The following is a 20,687-nucleotide window of genomic DNA, read 5'->3' as shown; positions in this document are numbered from 1 at the left end:
CAATCGTACCGCGAAGCGACATGTCGGGATAGCTTCTAACTACCTCGTTCTCCCTCTACTAGCTTTCTTTTTTATGCGAAGCATATTACGAGGGCTCAACCCAGCTCCTCAGGCGCGGCGGTGACCATGAAATCACGTGACACCGTGACGTCACGACAGAGGAGAAGTGGCTTTGGCTCAACTCTTGCAAGATGGGCTGGGTGGGAATCGAACCAGGGTCTCCGGAGTGTGGGACGGAGACGCTACCACTGAGCCACGAGTACAACGCTTCAAAGCGGTACAAAAGCGCCTCTAGTGAATGCGGTGTTGCCTTAGAAACGCGCTGTTTCTAAGGCGTGCGTCTCTTGCTCAGGCGCACATCTCGTTGCCGCGCCGAACGCTGCTTTGCTCGACGCTCACCGCGTCCAATGCGGGGCGCGTAGTCGCTGCCCTGTAGCCCATTGTCTTACACCCCTTGGCGGGTCGACGGGAACGCTGTCGCGTTCCACTCTTGAAGGCGAAGAAGTAATGCATGAGTTGTTTCTTCGTCTAGCCGAACCAAATATAGCCAAGCAACAGCAGTTCACCAGGCTAAACAGTGGTTCAACAACTAAAATAAAGGCTAGTATGCTTCGCATCCTGGGCTTAACCTTACCTAAGCCACAGCCATTTTTTCTCAGTCGTTTCTCCTAATGATCGGCTCAGAGTTTATTTTGCACATTTTGTACATCGCAGGCAATTTGGGGGCGTCTCGTTTTTTCCAAACGAAAAAGAAGAATACTGAAGGGTAAATTCTTTTTTGACCGTATGTTCTTCATTAAAACAAGCATTTGCTACGTTTACTGGAATTCGTATGATCACACCAATTTAACCGTATTTGCAGTTAAGATCGCGTCAGTACCGTAACAGAGTGCTTCGAGCTCTGGCATCCGAACTAATAAAAACAAGATTCCAATCTCATCCGCTGTTCTGAACAAAGTGCTTTTTTTGTTCCTTTCAAAGTGCGTCCCGTGTCCGCAGCTGTTCAGCGTTGGTCGTGCTCATAAAATGATGTGCCCGAGACCATCTGTACGCTTCTCAACCCCTCAGCACTCAGAGGTTCAGGGTAGGTCACTTCAAAAACTGAGGCTGCCGAGCGCTACAGCAACGATGAAAGTAATCAAAAGTAGGTGTGCGCGTACGACGTGGTTGGCGATGGTCTCAATCGGCACTACTAATGCGGTCATATGGTCTATTAAAAAAATAGCGGTAACTAAACGGCACGTTCTGCAGGTTCTGCAGTTACGCACATACCAGGCAATCAGTGATGCAAAAAGAAAAAAAAAGAAAATCCGAGCACACATAAGTATATAAGAGTTGTGAATACGTTTTAGTGTGAAATCATTATATGCCCCATTGCGCGAGAATATGGTACAGAAATATGGCACCGAAAATGGCCGACGGCGCGAAGAGTAAAAACACCTCACGGAGTGCTCGGATTGATGTAACGTTTCTCACGGAGGCTCCTGTAAACAAAGTAGATTGTTGGTTTGGAAACAAAATATGGTAAATTTTGGTCTGGGTGGGAATCGAACCCAGGCCTCCGAGGGGCGAGACCAGTACGTTTGCCAACACGGTGGCTCCGTGGTTCTCGTTGACTAAAGGTGTGCCTATTGCGTTCGTCATTGCAGATGTGAGTGCGCAACGAATGGGGACGAGGGGCGCCCCATCACGAGTGCATAAAATAAAAAAAAGCATTAATGTTCACTTGAACGGCGCTGAGCGTTCCTTCGACTGACAAACTTCTCGCAGGCAAGCGAGCGCGTTGACATGCTTGGCGCGCTTTGATATGGCCTTGCCGAGCATTTAGAACGCAGGTGAGAGCTTGGCGGACCGGGAACGCGTGGAAAGAAACATTGCACCAAAGCAACTATAATGATTTCGCGTTCCCACGCGTAAGTAGTCTTAAGCGTCTCTGCCGAATTTTTTGCCGTGTTTGCACTCTTTACGCCGTCGACCATTTTTAGTACTATCTTTCTGTCACGCCGACTACGATGGATTTTCTCTCAATAGGGCATATAGTGCATTCGAATTAATAATGAAAAGGTACGAAGTCGCCTGAGTGCTAATACATGGAAGAGTGCCTACGGTAAAGCTTTCAAAGAAGATCGCTGCAATGTTTCGTTACTCCATGGCCCTGACAACATTTTCTGCACTGAAAGAACGATCGTCAAGGCTATTCGTCGCAGACCTCGGAGCACATACTTTGTGCACCGGAAATCCACTGTTCCATTCGACAGGAAATAAGGTGGACTATATAGACTTTTTAACTCACCCGCAACAAAGAGAGTCCCAGCCATGCCTGTTGCAATCATGCGCGGCATCGCGCTATGTTTTTTTTTCCGTTGCCGCTCCAGCGATTCGGGTATGGTTAACTAACTTTTCCGCACCACCAAGTCGCTTCCGAGTCCGGAGCGCTTCTCCCTCCCGCAGACAGCGGTGTGTCAACTGCTGCGGTCCCCGCGAGTAGGCAACAGCCTGCGGAGAGCGCGGAGTTTGCACCGCGTGCTCGCCCTTCGCCTCCACGGCGCCGCGCGTGCGCAGGAGGTAGCTGCTGCTGACGTCGTTCTCTCTCGCAAACGGAAGGACTCCCCCGCGTCATTCATCCCCTCGGCTCAGCGCTCGCGTCCTCCTCTCGTAGACAAAGCTGCGTGCGACGACTGTAACCGCGAGGAGAACCGTGAACACATCAGTAATGGTAATGATATCTGTAGATTTATGGTGCAAGGGCTACGGACGGCCAAAGAGCGCCAACACGTTCTTCGTCTGATTTCCATTAAGCGTATAGAGAGTATCGTTCGTGGCTGCGCTAGCCTAGCCCTGGCAACAGGCCACTTTCAGCACGGATGGTTTTGGACTGCTGGCCTCATCATTCTGCGCACCAGATGGCGATCAAAGGGTTGCTGTGTTTCTTATTGACAACAGGTTTATACAAACGACTTCAGCACTCACTGGTGATAACGGCAGTGCTGTACTGCGATCGTAAGAGTGAAGAATGAGGGGAATCCAGAGGCTTGATTTTTTGCTAGTTACAGTCGTACAGAGCGAACACAGAATGAAGTCAGGATATGCATAGTGGGAATTCGCCGTTATATTTATACGGAATGTTGAATTAAGATATTGTGGCACAACTTATCTCACGACGACTACATACGGTGACGCGATTAGTATTGGAGCAATGTAGTGACACACCGTATTTCTGAAGCCATGTTTTTTAAGGCGAAAGCTTAAGTGGCTCCCACTCCCGATGGTGTGAAAAACGCGGCGTGCGGTACAGAAAGTAACGTGAGCTCGCCTCGCGCAATCATGCGCTCGTGCCACTGTTCGCGCATTCGTCATCGTCTTCTTCCATAGCTGGCACCGATGCTGGTCTTCGTGCCAAAGAAAGGCAAAGTTAATTAATATAGAAATAATTCAGGCACTGAAACCCACGACCTTCGGTGTGAGTCGAAGCCTCGAGCGTATGTGCAAGTCGAACCCACGAGGTTTTGTGTTAAGGTGAAGTTAATTAAGGCACTGTTAATTAATATAGAGTTAATTAGGGAGCTACAACTCACCACCTTTGGTGGGAGTCGAAACCACGAGCTGTGGTGTTATTTAGGGAGAAGTTAATTAATGCACAGTTAAATAAGGTAGCGTCAAATAAGGCTCTCGAACCCACGAACCTTGGTGTGAAAAAACAAGCAATAAGACGTAACAACGCATTCGAATGAGAATGTCAAGAAATTTAAAGAATGTATCTTGAGCGCCGAGGCTTTCGCGTTCACCCTCTTTGGCGTATGATAACGTGACTCAATTTCTTTAACGTCTGTAGTGGTCATTCTCAGACTTTTGTTGTTTCGGCTATATGCGACATACTCCGCTATTGGCCCACTTTGTTATGGCATTCGCGTACAAAGGTAAGCCACGAGCGTGCCCGCATGACGACAACTGTGTGACCCCTGTGCAGTGACGACGATATAATGACGAAGGTGGAATCACTTTGATGGAAAGACAAAGGCGTTATCACGGCGATGGCATGATGACATTGAGATGGCGAAACAGTTAAAGGCCTTATCTTTCTTCGTAGCTGGGCGAGAAAATGACGCCGTGAACGCAAAACGTCTGCTAGCACGAGACCATCAGAATCAATGCAAGCTTAGTTCCAGCGCGTTCTCTGAAGGATGCTCACGTTGGGAAAAAAACGGGCGCACTTGAGAGCCGAGTCTAACAGTACCAGTGGTAGTGCAGAATAAACGGAAGCACAATCGCGTCGTAGCAGGTGCCCCTTCGTCTTTAGGGCACATGGTAATGTGAGAGAGGAATAATAATAAAAGAAAAGATAGAGAGAGGTTGCCCGAAATAGCCCGACTTGAATTTTGGCTGTCTACTTTGCAATGATTACACTGCAAACCAACGTTCTTCCTGGAGGAGCTCTCTCAGATCCTGTTAGAAGTGTCTAAAACGGGACACAAGGCGACAACAGAAACTGGAGTCATGAACGATGAAATCTTAAACATGGACAAAACCAAAAAAAAAGAAGTAACTTTTAAACGGTGCGCCAGAATTCAGCCCTTTGGGCCTCAAATTTTTTCTTGGCGTACTTAACTTCCCGTTGCCAGTCAATCACATTTACGTACGAGGGCCGTTATCGCCAATTCATGAATGAGCCACGCCTGATGCGGAAACGCAAGCAGGAAAGTGCGCACTGGAAACTGTTGCAAGTACACCAGGACGTGAGCCCGAGGACTTGAGGACAACGTAACCTTACACGCATATGGATTGTACCCTCAAGAAATGTTCCAATGAAAAAACAAACAAACAAAGAAGAACACACCTAATTTCTTCTGCTGCTCTAGTAAAGCAGGCCATAGGGGATCGTGGAATCACCTTTCTTGTAGAATCGCTTGATAAACGTAAGCCTTTGCAAGGGTCCCGTTTTCAATATCGCTACTCTGGGACTCTAGTCTGTATACGCGCATCTTGCAACCTTTGTTTTTGTGAGTGAAGTAAAACTGAAACTTTAATAAAAAACGTCTGTGCCAGGCTTACTGGTGGAGCTAATTACCAATAAGCGACGTTATCAGGTGCCGCAGATTTTAATATAGCGCTGCAGTAACGTTCTATAGTTATACCATTCTCTGTGGTTTGTGGGTTTTCAAATATTTCCATCTAGTCCTTGGATAGTCCTCAACCTAAAGGCCCTTGGTTACATGTACAAGAATGCTCCATAAACAGCATAACTTGGCACGGGAGAAACTAACCCTGCGGATCACTTTATGACCGTTTTACCTTTTTCAGGTCACGTAGTTTGAGTTTTGAACATGGTTGATTGGAGATATCTGCGAGAGTTGTTCGTCATGCAATGAAGAAAAATAAGCTGAGGATGATTATGATGAGGATGATGAGTATGAGCCTTGTTTCATTCGCAAAGTTGGACTTCATACGTTTGTCCTAACATTTACAGTGTACAGTTGGAACATTTAGTACATTGAATTGTTTTATACTGTAGATAGAAGCACGCCTCTATTCTTGCTGTTCGCTCAGTCCATTTCTCTCTCTCACTCTGTATCTCTTTGCTATCTTATTTTTTATTTAGTTGTTACAAGAAATGCCATCTACTGGAAAAATAAATTTGTAACTTCGTGGTACTTTTAGGTAGCTACAGACAATCCCTACACGAGCTGCGGCCTTGATTTGAAGATTATAACAGCGTTAACACATGCATCCACAAAGGAACAAGGACGAGACACAAGCGCTGTGCTTGTGTCTCGTCCTTGTTCCTTTGTGGATGCATGTGTTAGTGCTGTCATAATTTTCAAATCAAGTATGCACCAACTCGCCCAGAAAGAAGTTTTAATGAGCTACGGACTATAAAAACGCCTATATCTGGGGCCTTTCTACTAATTTCGACAACCGTGCTCTATTAAACGTGAATTTAAGTATCAGTACGCACATATGCCCGTTGTGCATTTCAGCTCTTTCAGAACACTTGACCTCGATCGGGATTTGATATTCAGGCATCGTTACAGGCGGCAAAATGTCATTGTCATTAAGTCTCTGTTTGTGCGTGCAGTACTATTCCCAGGGCCTCTCCGGACTCTTCCTTTGTTCCCAGCACTGGATTTTTTTTCTTTGCGAAGCTCTCCGGTTTTCGTGACCGTAGGCGCTGCTGCGTGGCTGTTCACTAGCCGAATATGCCAACCAATCACAGTGGAGGACGCGTGTGACATCGCCTCTGGGTTCCTTGCACCACCACCTGATGGCACTCGCCTCTGTGCACGGATATGTAGTTGGGAAAGAGAGCAAGGAGTGTAAAATGCCAGTCCAAATTTGAGCGCTGAACAGATAACAAATGTAGCCACTGGAGTCGAGGAAAAACTTACTTGGCAAATGGCCAAGAAAAGAGTGGGAATATAGTGAGCTTCTAAATGTAATAACGACAGAGATACGGAAAGAAAAACAACATGTTCGTTGGAAAGTAAAAAAGAAACCGAAAAGCTGGTGGAACAGGGACATACGAGAAGCGATCACCGAACGACAGAAAGCATCCCGAGAGCACAGGCAGGCAAAGAAGGCGCAGTTGCCGCAGGATGAAGTGGCCAGTAAATGGGAGATATACCAGGAGAAAAAGCCTATGGTTCAAACACTGGTGCAAGAAAAGATAAACGATTACAGTGAACGTTGGTAGTCAGAAATACGTGAGAAAAACAAGGCCGCACTTAGAATATTTTAACCACATAAAATTAATAGGTAGGAAGTCAACAACAATACGACAACATATCCTAGACAGAGAGAGAAAGAGACAAAAGGGAAGGAAAGACAGGGAGGTTAGCCAGTGTAAATACCGGCTGGCTACCCTGTGCTGGGGAAAGGGGTAAAGGGAATGATGGAAACAAACTGGAAGGGGAAGCAGCATTAAATTGCATCCGAAAAATAACATCTGAATCTTTCCAAGGCAAGGACGAGGTTGTATTTGAAGAAAAAAGAGCATGACAGCGAACCAGATGGAAAAAGAGCTGGTGCTAACAAATTTCAACTGGAAGAAAGCTGAAGAGAAAATTCCTAAGCGCACAGCCACAGGGCTAGACGAGGCTCCCGTTAGGCTGTACAATGAACTAGGACCAGAAAGTAAGGAAGCTCTGGTGAAATCAGTAGAAAGAACTTTAAAAGACAAAATAGAATGAATTTAATTTGTAAAGGTAAGGGGGAAGAAGATAGAATTCACCCGTATAGACCGTTGACCATTACATCGGTAAGATGCAGGTTAGCGATGGAGGCAATCAAATTAAAGCTGCAAGCATGGCCAGAAAATAATGGCATTTTGGAAGAACTTCAGAATGGCTTCAGAATAGGTAGGCGTTTGGATGATAACTCATTTGTTCTTAGTCAGTGTATTTAAATATCTAGAGCATAAAGCAGACCATTATATGTGGCCTTTTTAGACACTAAAGGAGCGTATGACAAAGTAGACCGCAATATTTTATGGGATTTTCGGAAGGGGAGGGCTTAGGCGACGATTGTCTACAGCCTTTGAGAGAGATTTACCAAGAAAATATCGTTTGCGTTGAATGGAAAGGGATCAGACGTGAGGAGAAAGTTGATACGAACAAGGGACTGAGGCACGGGTGCCGTTTATCCCCACTGCTGTTTATGATGTTCATGGTGAGGACGGAGAGGGCGCAAGAAGGAAGTATAAATATCTTGGTACATGGATAAACGAAGGCAATAGATGTATGGAAACAAAGGAAAAAATAACAGTAAAGGGGAAGCAAAATAGCAGCCGTAATGAAGCACAGAGCGCTATGGGGATACAATAGGTAGGAGGTGCTCGAGGGTATGTGGAAAGGTGTAATGGTTCCAGGACTTACTTTTGGAAATGCGGTTGTTTGTTTGAAATCATGGGTACAATCAGGACTTGGTGTCAACCAATGGTCAGTGGTACGCCTCGCATTGGGCGCTCTCGGGACGAGTACAAATGAAGCTGTGCAGGGTGATATTGGCTGGACAAGTTTTGAAGTGAGGGAAGCTCACAGTAAGGTTGATTATGAAGGAATACTGAGGAATATGGAAGAAAGTAAATGGGCTGGGAGCGTGTTTAGGTATTTTACAGGAAAAATATTGATTCACAGTGGAGAAAAAGAACTAGGAAGCTTACCAGCCAGTATGCGACCTGTAGTGGGAGCAACACAGCAAAAAAGAAGGTCAAGCGGAAAGTCAGAGAGGCTGAAACAATCTCATTGGGGGCTGCAACGGAAAAGAAACCTGCCATGAGTAACTACTTAATAGCAAAACACGAAATCAGGAAAGAAACAATGTATGATAATTCAAAGGGAAGCTTCATTACTTTCTGACGCGAGATCGGGATGCCTTAGGACACGGACCTATAAAGCGAGATATAAAAAAGAAGAAGAAGCATGTGCTTGCTGCGGTGAAGCTAGGGAAACGATGGTGCATGTTTTATTAGAACCTGAATATATCCGCCCAGTGGTCGATTTAGGCACTACGGGACTCCTTGAAGCCCTTCGGCTCAGCGAGAGCAGGAGGAAAGTAAACATGTCCGCTACAGAGATTAGCAAGAGGCGATTGGAAGATTCGTGGAACAAAACTACGGAAACGACAAAAAAAACGCAAACGTACAAAAACACAGTTCACAATTGGGGGTCAGAAAATATGGTTATGGGAATTCATCGGGCGCTTTCTTTCTTTTTCTCTTTTTTTTTTCTTTTTTAACCTAGGCAGGACATTAGGCAATATAATAGCAAGAGCTTGGTAGCGCAACTCACCGCCCCATTCCAGTGGGTACGCTGGAATATCCATCCATCCATCCATCCATCCATCCATCCATCCATCCATCCATCCATCCATCCATCCATCCATCCATCCATCCATCCATCCATCCATCCATCCATCCATCCATCCATCCATCCATCCATCCATCCATCCATCCATCCATCCATCCATCCATCCATCCATCCATCCATCCATCCAGTTGTTATCAGGAGTTATGTTATTCAATGAAAACATTGAACACACAGTGTCAATACGGGGGCAGGAATTACATCGTGTAAAAGAATAAAGATGCCGCGGTATATGAAGAAACAAATGCTATAAATATATGGAAATACAGTAAAAAAAACAAGAACCGCAAAGGGGAAGAGTAAATGCGGCCATAATGAAACGCAGAACGCTATGGGGATACAGAAGGTATACGAGGTACTCCGGGGCATGTGGAAAGCTGTTCCGACTTACATTTGAAAATGCGGTTGTTTGCTTGAAATAAGGGATACAATCAGAACTCAATGGCAACCAAAGGTCAGTGGGACGCCTCACATCGGGCTCTTACGGGGACACTACAAATGAAGTTGTGCAGGATGACAACCAAATGGCCGGACAAGTTTTGAAGTGAGGGAATCTCACAGTAAAGTTGATTATGAAGAACGACTGAGGGATATGGAAGAAAGTAAATGCGCCAGATATTTGTACAAGAAAATCACTAATTCTCAGTGGAGGAAAATAACTAGGAAGATTACCAGCAAGTATGCGACCTGTATGGTGAGCAACATGGCAACAAAGAACGTCAAGCAGAAAATCAGAGAGGCCAGGTAATCTCATGGGTGGCGGCAATGTAAAAGAAACCTGTCATGAGTAACTACTTAAGAGGATAAAACGAGATCAGGAAAGATACAGTAACTCAAAGGGAAGCTCATTACGTTTCGAAGGGAGGTCAGGAGGCCTTAGAACGCGCATTTGTAAAGCAAGGTATAAGAAGGAAGAAGAAGCATGTGTTTGCTGCGGTAAAGCTAGGGAAACGACGGAGCATGTTTTATTAGAATGCGAAGATATCTGATTCAAGCACCACTTGCCTCCTTGAAGTCATTTGGTTCAGCGAGTACAGAGGGAAAGTAAAAAGTAAACATGACCGCCATAGACATTAGTAAGAGGTGACTGGAAGATTGATAGACGTAGGCAAACGATAAATAACTTAATCGTACGAAAAGAACGTTCCCAATAGGGGTTCAGAAAGTTTGGTTATGGGAAATAATCATGTTTTTTTCGTTTTTCTTTCCTTTTTAATAAAGGAGAACATTAGGAATTGTAATAAGACGAGCTTGGTGGCGCAACCCACCGCCCGGTCCAAAGGGGACGCTCATAGCATGCATCCATCCATCCATCCATCCATCTATGCATCCATCCGCGGCAGCGGCTGTCATGCGGGGGAAAGGAAAAACATCTGCCTCCATTCCACCCTGTGGAAGTGTATGTAAAGAGAAGCTGTTGCGAAAGCTAGACAAGTACTACCACCCAAACTGACGGTAGATGGCATCACTTAAGCACCACCACCACAAGCGGGTACGTCACACGCGCACGTAATTGTGTGGAAGTGCAGCATGTATTCTCATTCTTATAGGCCATACGCCACGCGCAAGTGCCTTATTGAACTAATTCAATTTCTCAAGGAAACATGTGTAAAAAATTTCGTAAAGTGCGTTTTACACACAACCTACAGACATGATAGCATCGGAATGTGATTCGAATACGCGAGAAAATATAATTCTGTTACGCGAAAACTCAAACACAAACCCCTTTTCCAGCTGCCATAGCCGTACTGCGGTTGAACAGTGTTTGTCATAATGCCGGTTATGGTCGCAGCACGCGCTGTGCGACAGATACGACTGGCAGAGTGCCCACGCATCAAGGACAGATATATTTTGTCCACACATTGGTCACGTGCGCATGCGCGTGTCCGGAAGTGTAGCACACATCCTCATTTTTACAGGCTATCCGCCCTCTGCCGTAAAAAAAGTCAAAGTAGAATACACGAGCACCTATAGTGCCAACGGGAAATAAACGAAAAAAAGAACACAATTGCCTAAGAATCTCACAAACCATCATCAACAATTACTACCTGTCAAACAAAAAAAAAGGAAATGTCTCCTGAATGCGCATGGTAATCTGCTCACAACTGCAGCAAGGCGAGCAAACTTTTGCTACCTTCCGGTCTAACTGGTGCCACCGGCTTTCAGGTGATTCGCATCGACCGCTGTTCGATGAATGGCGCCGGGCCGCACGTCCTAATTTAATTGGGCAGCCGAGATGCACGTTGCCAGTTAAGGGGCAACGTGCAATTACGCAGGCGGTCTTTCTTTATTTTTCTCTCTTCAGAAGTGAAGAAAGTTTCTGTCGAACAAATCTCTTCGGATTTGTCGCTACCTGCGCCAAAATCGCCGTAACATAACTCGAGTACTTCGCAGCGAAGGCGGCGAGAAAGTTAGGCAGCAGCAGTCTAGATTCTCTTCTGCAAACACGATACCAGGACGTAACTAAACGCCATAAACCGCTTGAAAAAAAAATGAGAGGAAAACCCTAGAAAGTTGTGCTCTGCCAAGGGGCAAAGAAAGAAAGTTTGGTGGAGATAAACTTGCCACTACTAGTTTGTTTTTCCTCTGTTTTCGACTGAGTTAAAGTTAAACAGAAATGATCAGTAAAACTTATTTTGTTAAATGTGGGTTTGCATAAATTGCGTGAATGAATGTGACAGCGCTCTGTTCTGTGCTCTTTACTCGCTTGCCCTAGTTGTGTTGCGCTGTTCCCGTTTTTATTCTAAAGAAGAACAAACCAGCCTCATTGAACACACGATTTACAGAGGAAGTCGCGAAATCTGCTAATCAACGGAACTCGACCATTGTTTTTTGATCCTGCTCGTGTACTTATTTATTTAGCACGTAATGTCACGGCTTGCATGGTGCTAAATAATTTCGTGAAATTTCCCAAAGATGGCCTGTTTTTTCATTGTTGTACTCGAGTACCGTGTGTCTGCAACTACTGTGTCGTTTCAAGAAACTTTTCTTTGTGTGGTTTCATCCTCCTCTGTCTCAGCTCCTTCGGGTTCTAATTTTGAAAACGCGCATCCACCACAGCGGAAAAGCTTCTAATTAAGGATTGAAATGTTCGAAATCATAGGAGCCGTATTCACAAAAAGCTCTTAAGATATTATTTTTTGTAAGGTAATATTCTAGCCTGATAGATGTTTATGCTGAATACGGCGCCTGCAATTTTGCCTGTGAACATGCCTGGGTTTTACACGCGCTGTCAAGTGTTTGAAATTTTCGCTTTGGGATCATTGAAAGTACGTTCCGTAAATTATATTTATTTGTTTATTTATTTATTTACCTATTTATTTCATTGCATACACACAATACACAATACTGTTTAGATCCATAGCCTTGACGGCGAGTTTGGGGTTCAATATAATCGTCACAGAAGAAGGCCGTGCAAGCGCTACGGCGCTTTTTACGATCTACCGGCCAGCGTGAACGACTTTAACTGGAACGCCATTTGTATGTGCGCCTCCATGTGTGCGTGTCTTTTTTTTTCCTTTTTTTTAGCGTTTTCCTCTGCCATCTTTCTAACCCCTATCCCCCATCCCCAGTGCAGGGTAGCAAACCGGAGACTCATATCTGGTTAACCTCCCTGCCTTTCCTTTTCATTCTCTCTCTCTCTCTTGGGGTTCAATAACAAAATAAACATAAGCAGAACGGCGTACTTATTGTACGAGACAACTTCAGCACATGTTAAAGAATTTTTACACGGAAAACATTGAATAAGCAAAAGACTATGTCATGACATCAGGGGATACAAACAGAAAGAACCTGTCAGCATTCATTACAGAAGTTTTTTAAGCATTGTACAAAGTTTTGGCTAATCTTTACAGAGTGGAAATGTGTTCCATATTATAGCATCGTTGAACTCCACGAATCTCTGTATATATAGATTGTGAAATGGTGGTAAATTAATACAGTTGTTAGCAGCTGCCCTCGTGTGTCGTGCCGGGAAATTAAATATTGTAATGGGTAGTGGATTACTAAAACCTAATGTTCCATTAACTGCCTGAACAACTTTTACTTCGTACACCTCACTGAACGGCAGAACACGAAGCAATTGAAACAGAGGTTCACTTGGATAAGTATGTTTAGGAAAAGTAACTATTCGCAGCGCCCGTTTTTGAAGACCACCGACAGGTTCTACATAGGTTTTCTACGCACTGCTCCAAGACTCTAAACAGTAATAAAAGTGACTCGAGGATCAAAACATTGACGGGCTTTTAAAGATACATGACAACCATACGCCAATTTGGAACATGCCTTACCAATTTGATATTTCCAATACATATTCGATTCAAACCAAACACCTTGATATTTGTAGCGGCATGCACTGTTAAACCGGACATTATTCAAACATGAAGACAGGGAGTCACAATTCGTTTCCTTCCTCCTGGAATGGAAGACTACAAAGCTGGTTTTGTCGATGTTAAGTGTGAGCTGATTCTGCGTGAACCATTTCGTGGCATGACCGAGTTCTTGATTTATTTTGCCATTCAATGGCGTCCCCAACAATAAATAAAGCCCCTATCATCCGCGTATAATAAAACTTCGAAGAACGTTAACACCGACGGAAGATCCCTGGCATATAAGAAGAAGAAGACGGGCCCAAGGACTGAGCCTTGCGGAACGCCCATCGAAACACTAGGTGAGGCTGACATGAAGTTATTAATTACAACATACTGCTTCCGCTACGAGAGATAACTATTTAGCACATCCGATATTCTCCCCCTAAAATCGTAAGTATAGAATTTATGCAACAATATTATACGTCTTAACCTTAACAAATGCGTTTTTCAAGTCTAAAAATACAACAGCAATCTTATTATCACGCTATGCTGTATTAATTAATTGTTTATCAGTGCAAGGACTGCAGATGATGTGGATCTATGAAGACGAAACCCATGCTGCTGAGGAATAAATAATGTTATATTTACCTAAAAATTTCTGCATGCGTGTACAAATTATTTTCTCTGTCAAAGTATTAAATATACTCAGAACAGATATTGGTCTATAGTAGCGGAGGGCCGAAAGATCTCCTTGCTTATAAATTGGTACTACCTTTGCTATTTTGAGGGTGTCAGAATATTTTCCTGCTTCCAAGGAGTGATCAAACATATGCAACAGGCGAATACCTAATATATCTAAATTATCTTTCATTAACCTGAAGGAAAGTCCATCTAGTCCCACCACCTAAATTACAGAAAGGTTTTTCCACCAACTCTATATCTTCCATCGCAAAGCTATCCCTAACAGGTTGTATTGGTACGGAGGGTTCATAAGCGGAAGGAATGCCAGGCTAGTGACGGCCCTATGTTAAAACAATAGTCATCAAAACCCCGGCATACCATAGCTTGATCGACTAGTTCGAGCAATACAGGCTGATTTGAGCGATTGCCGATTACATCATTTACAATAGTCCATATTTTCTTCATGTTTCCATCGGCCTGCTGTACCAACGAAGAGTAACACTGTTCTTTTTTTTTCCCTTCCCGCATAAAAGAAAGTGATTTTTCCTGAAGAATTTAAATTGGATCCTGTAATAGGAGTTACGTGTGTGATGCTGTGTTGGTGTGCGCACAGTGTCAAGAAGGCAATATGTGTTCCCGAATAAATCCTCAGGCGTTCTACTAACTTTGACTGGACATGACGTCTATATTGCTTACATGTCTGAGGTCGTGCATTATTCAGGATATGGCTAACCTATACGTTCACCAGAAGGGCTCCCAGTGACACGCCCCGAAGCAAACATGACGAAAAGCATGTCTTAATTTGGCTGCTGCATGCCTGGCGACGTCTAAAACTGCTACCTCGGGGCAAATGCTGACGCCGTTGTCAAAATAACTTAAACGGGATGTGCCGCTGATAAACACTGGCGCACCAGACAGGGTCATCGTAAACTATTCTTTCTTGTTGTCTGTCGGAAACTTTCATTAGATGAACGCTGCCAAATGTGGAAAGAACGTGCGAGATTTTAATCATGTACGTGCCACAGTGTCTTAGTCCGTCGGACATTGAAAAGGCTGGTAAAGTCTTATTCTTCGTTCTTAACATTCCTCCCACAATAAAATGAAGGTATGTGACAATGAATCATCAGTTATTTTCATCGACCGGAATAACTGCGCCTCCCTTGACAGTTTCTATCAAGGTTTTTCTAACTCCAGCTCGGCCGCTTTCAAATGGGAAATCATTATGTCGAAGCCTAAAACTGCTACCTTGGGGCAATTTAAATACTGACGCCGTCGTCAAAAGAAATTAAATGGGATGTGCCCCTGATAAACACTGACGCACCAGACAGGATCATCGTAAACTACTCTTTCTTGTTGTCGGAAACTTTCATTACATTAACGCTGCCAAATGTGGAAAAAACGTGCGAGATTTTATACATGTGCATGCCACAGTGTCTTAGTCTGTCGGACATTGACAAGGCTGGTAAAGTCATATTCTTCGTTCTTAACATTCCTCCCCAAATAAAAGAAAGGTATGTGACAATGAATCATCAGTTACTTTCATCGACCGAAATAACTGCGCCTCCCTTGACAGTTTCTATCAAGGTTTTTCTAACTGCAGCTCGGCCGCTTTCCAATGGGAAAGCATTATATGCCCCACTACGCGAAAATCCGGCGTCGTCCTCGGCGTGACCGAGCGATGGTGCAAAAAATGGCTGACGGCGCCAAGGGTAAAAAGACATGCCAAAATGCTCGGAACGACGTGAAATTTCTCAGGGGGGCTCCTTTAAACAAAGCAAGCGTATACTAATGGTTTTGAAATGAAAATTTAGTATGTTTCGGTCTGGGTTGGAACCAAACCCGGGCCTTCGGGTTGCTACAGGAGAACGATTCCCCGACGAAACGGCAGCTTCACGGTTCTGGCTGACTAAAGATGTGGCCCAGTGCGCGCGTCATTGGGCACGTGACGGCGCAGCCAATGGGGAGGAGGTGGCGCCACGTCACGAGGGTTTTAACCGGGCGCATTGCCTACCGGGCGTCACTTGGCCTTTGTCACTTGCTCCTTGTCGCTATTGCGATGGACTCTAAAACGCCCACCACAACAGCAGCTGTGAAACGTGTTCGCCTACGGAAGTACGCCTCAGAAGAAGGAGCAAAGTAAAAGAAAAATGCCGCGCCATGACCAAAGAGGCGGCGCTCGCTCCAACTGAAACCACCACCAGCATGTCTCCAACGGAACGCCGTGCAAGTTTACAACGTGTGCAGCTGAAAATAGAGGATCGCATAGCTTGAAATAAAATCAATCATCAATCAATCAACTTTATTTCACATTTGTTCTTCTTACAAAATAGGGCGCAAATGTTTGGGCAGGAACAAGAAGCTACAGCAAAGTAGCGTGACGAGGTTCCTGCCCGTGTCTTGTCGTAGAGGATAACAAGCAAATCATACAATTTATGCAATGAACATAATGAATACAGGTGAGCAACGCATACAAAAATGTAGTGGTATACATTCCTACAAGGGACATTACATCAAAACAACACATTCATGATAGAATTATTTCACATACACAGTAAAGGTGTACATAGTGGAACGCGTTATAACGTTAAACTTAAATACATTCGTACGTTTAAGGAATTATTTAATAAACATATATTAGGTGTACTAGAGTCAAACATATGGGAATAATAGTTCAATAAAAGATAACAATTTATTAAGTGCGCATTTGAGTTGTAAAACAGGGTGTTATCAATTTATGTTCAGAATAAGAAATCTCTTAAACTCTTTCCTAGTAATGTGGCACAAATCAATTCCTTGGCCATGTCGGTGCCTTGAGTAAATGAGCATGCAGTGTTCTAGTATATTTAATCCGTGGTGTGCGTGAGAAAGGTATTACCCATTGGTCTCTGTTCCGAATATTCTATTGGTATGTCTGATGTTTTCTGAGATTACATAACATTAGGAAAAGTTTGTTGTTGAATTTCAAACTGTGCTTATGTTTAATAATAAGATTAAACTAGAAAATCGGTTGTAGAGGAAACACGTTCAGCGGGGCAAACAGCTCGGCCGTGCGCGCGTCACAAGAAGCATTTGCAATCAGCCGAATGGCCTTCTTTTTTAATATAAGAAATTTCTTAAAGTTGTTTTTTGATGTGTATCCCCATACAAGGTTACAATAATATATATGAGGGGCAAACGTAGAATTATAAAGTAATAATTTTACTTTGGGTGGGAGTACTTGCCGAAATTCACATAGCATACCACAGGCCTCTGCCAAGCATTTTGCCACATGATCGACTTAAGTGTTCCAGTTCATGTGCTGATTAAAAATAACACCCAATGTCTTGACCTCCTATGCAAGTTCTACATTTTCTGATCCTAAGTATAGACTGAGGTTACGATTTGCTAGGTATTTCGCATGCGTAAACAAAATAGCTTTAGTTTGGGAGGCATTAATTTCTAGGCAGTTTATGTTAGTCCATTCTAATAATGTTTGTACTGTAATATTCGCTAAGCAAGTTAGTTCGTGGACGTTAGTAGACTGAAAAAAGAGGGCAGTGTCATCTGCATACATGACGGAATCGGCACGTTTATTAAGCCTGGGTATGTCATTTATGTAAATATTGAATAGTAGTGGCCCCAGTATGCTTTCCTGCGGAACTCCAGTCGTTATTTCTATTTCTATTTATTACAACGCGCTGCTTTCTATGTTTTAAGTACGAGTTTAAAAGGTGCAGCGAAACACCACGGAATCCATAATGTTCAAGTTTAATGGCTAATACTTGATTATTTATTCTATCGAATGCATTCGAAAAATCAATATATATGCGTAGGGTCGGAAGTTTATTTTCGAAACCGTTAAGAATAAGTTCCTTCTCAGTTAATAACGCTAGTTCGGTTGGCATACCGGGGGAAAACCAAACTTCTGTGGAGATAGTAAACAGTGTTTTGCACAAACACATGAAACTCGCTTGCTTATATTTTTTTCTCAACTTTTGAAGATGACAGGTAATATAAATATCGGCCTGTAATTTAAAAGCTGTTCCTGTCACCGGATTTAAATATTACAGTTACTCTGGCGCATTGCATACTTTCAGGGAAAGTAGCCGTGGATAAACAAATGTTAAAGAGAAATGAAAGTACTGATAACAAGATGTCAATCATATATTTAATGGGCCTCATTTCTATTTCATCAATATCATGAGCTCTGCTACTCTTTAGGGATGAGATAGTTGAGTATATTTATTCGGGAGTTGTTGGTTCTGGGAATACCGTTTGCGAGTTTGAAGTGTCTAAGAATGGTTTTCATGCATCATGCAGTATATTAGATTTAGGTGGGATTAGTGTTATAAAATATGTATTAAACCTATGTGCTAATTCTTTGCCCTCTATTATTGTGTTATCCATATTGAATTCAAGCTCATCTTTCCGAGGAACGCCATCGTTCAAGAGTTTATTGATTTCGCGCCAGGCTATCGTCACTATTATCAAGTTTTTCATTAAAGAAGTTTTCAGAGTAGGTATTTTGGGTCCTGCGAGAAAATTTGGTCACGTGGTTTCTGAATTTTTTTTAAATCAGAGAAAACGTACGGGTTCTTTGTTTTCATAAATTTGGCAAATAAAATATCCTTTTTCTTAACCAATCTATAACACTCATTTGTGATCCAAGGTTTTCGTAGTTTTGTTGACCTCTTAGCTTGGCTTAGCTTAAAACAGTTGTGATAGGCCAACTTAAACAAAGCCATGAAATCATTATACGCTTTCTGATTGTTCGTGCATTCATATACTGGGTTCTAATTAATGTTTTTCATTCCGCATCGAAAAGCACACAAACTGCTGGTGTCTATATCTTGTATAGTGTGTGATTCAGAACCTTGTGCTCTATTTTTGAAAGTGGAATTGTGTTTGTAAATCATATAAACAGGTAGGTGGTCACTGACTCCCGATATAATCGTGCCAGACCTTACACAGTCATCGATATTGCTTGTTATGAATAAGTCTAAAAGGCTTGACGAATTGCAGGCCATTTGTGTATGTTCCTTTACGACGTTTGCGCAATAACAAGAGTGGAGCATTATTTGGAAATCGCGGGTGGCAGCTGTGTTTCGAAGCATGTTAATGTTACAGTCTCCGCCTAGGATTATGCTGAAGTTAAGTGCGTCAACAAAATTCGTTAAGCATCTGAAAAGAACAAAAAAAAATTCCCTAACGCACCCATCAGGTTGGCGGTGCACAACCACAAGCAAGTATTTTGCATACTCTAACGTGAGACCCTCGTAGTCATGTGTGATTTTGGTGAATTGTGGTAACGGGGCGCATGAAAATTCTTGTGATATTAATTGTAATACACCATCACCACGACGAGAGCATCTGTTAATGTAATAAATTTGATATCCTTGTAAGTGAAGTACATCAGACTCACAGGAATACCTAGTTTTCGTAGACATGATCACATGAAATCTAACAAGCAATTCACTAAGAAACATGCGCAATTCATCGTGCTTGTTGAGCACAAAGTGTGCATTGCAATATAAAACGGCTAGATAACCACTATTGGCAGGGTACGTTATATGTTCCGGAGCAGCCATAGTGAAAGAGCTATCATGAGTGATAGCTTAAAAAAAAAAAACTCGTTTATACCTAACGTGCGCCACACATCTTTGCCAGGTCGGCTTCACAGCTTATCTGGAGGGGGCGGCACTGCTCGGTTTGCCGTGCGTGCACTTTGCCAGCTTTTGACCGCGCGAATCGCCAGTTCATTTCTCTTTTGCTTAATGTTGTCATCACAAGTAATTTCTTTACTTGCGTGCATAAATGTTCAGTTACGAAGACTGGTTTCTTTTGCGGAAAGGCCTAGTTCATTTGTGACAACCCTTGTGCTTTTCCAAGCACTGAGTCTCGCTTCGCACGATTTCTGAAAACTACCGCTATGATCGGACTCGCATCAGAGCTTGGGTTCTCACCTTGGAGTGGATCCATGCCAGTTGTGGTACGTTGACTATTTATACTTGCGGTATTGCTGCGTCCAGGAATTCGGTGGCAGATCTCAACATCATGCCCTGACACTTGATCTCCCAACGCATCCCCAACCTTAGCGAGCACGGCAACAAGGTTCTCGAGTGTTCCCTGTGGGATTCATTTAACTTACAAATTTTTGATCCTCTAATACTGATCCTGAACTGTGGTACGCATCGAAAAAGACAGACACCATTCTACCACAAAATAGTCCGAGTGCTTACGGCTTGTGACCAACGCATACGTGTGTGTGTGTGTGTGTGTGTGTGTGCGTGTGTGCGTGTGTGCGTGTGTGTGTGTGTGTGTGCGTGTGTGTGTGTGCTTGTGCGTGTGCGCGTGTGCGTGTGTGTGTGTGTGTGCGCGTGTGTGTGTGTGTGTGTGTGTGCGCGCGTGTGTGTGTGCGCGTGTGTGTGTGTGTGTGTGTGTGTGTGTGTGTGTGTGTGTGTGTGTGTGTGTGTGTGTGTGTGCGAAACTGCCACGACAGTCCTCTTTAGCCTTACGGTTAAAGACGACTGTCGTAAGGCGTAAGGCGTATTTCTGAAAGAAAAGCCCTCCGCGAAGCATGACTCGTTTGACGCGTTAAGGGCCCCGCGTCGCAGAAAATCTGGCGCCGGCGTCCCGCGTCCTACGACGACCATCGTTTCGGCAAAAGTCATTCCGAACCACGCATACTCAACCAATCATCAAAGTTGCTCATACGCTGTCTTTCATTATTTCCTATGTTATTCCTTAAAATCTTTACAATAACAGCCCAAAAAAACAAATGTTATGAAAAGAAAACACCGATACTAGAGTGCCAGACAATAACAGGAGATCGGCCCACGCAAGAGGCCGCGTTTCCACC

At 43.7% G+C, this 20,687-nt stretch overlaps 1 protein-coding gene across 2 annotated transcripts in view; it reads right to left on the bottom strand.

The window, feature by feature from the left end:
* Nucleotides 1-19,923, bottom strand: part of LOC135908924 (oxytocin receptor-like) — a 79,384-nt gene extending 59,461 nt beyond the window's left edge. Inside the window, exon 1 of one of the 2 annotated variants that reach the window (XM_065440867.2) lies at nucleotides 19,792-19,923. The gene's annotated coding sequence lies outside the window, so the exon portion shown is untranslated. Of the gene's footprint in view, nucleotides 1-2,293; nucleotides 2,469-19,791 lie in introns of those variants that run through there. The other variant, XM_065440810.2, reaches the window with a different exon arrangement.
* Between the last annotated feature and the right edge of the window lie 764 nt (nucleotides 19,924-20,687).

This window comes from Dermacentor albipictus, chromosome 1 (assembly GCF_038994185.2).
Source record: "Dermacentor albipictus isolate Rhodes 1998 colony chromosome 1, USDA_Dalb.pri_finalv2, whole genome shotgun sequence".
NCBI classification, from domain to species: Eukaryota; Metazoa; Arthropoda; class Arachnida; order Ixodida; family Ixodidae; genus Dermacentor; species Dermacentor albipictus.
This window is presented reverse-complemented; position numbering and strand designations above follow the sequence as displayed.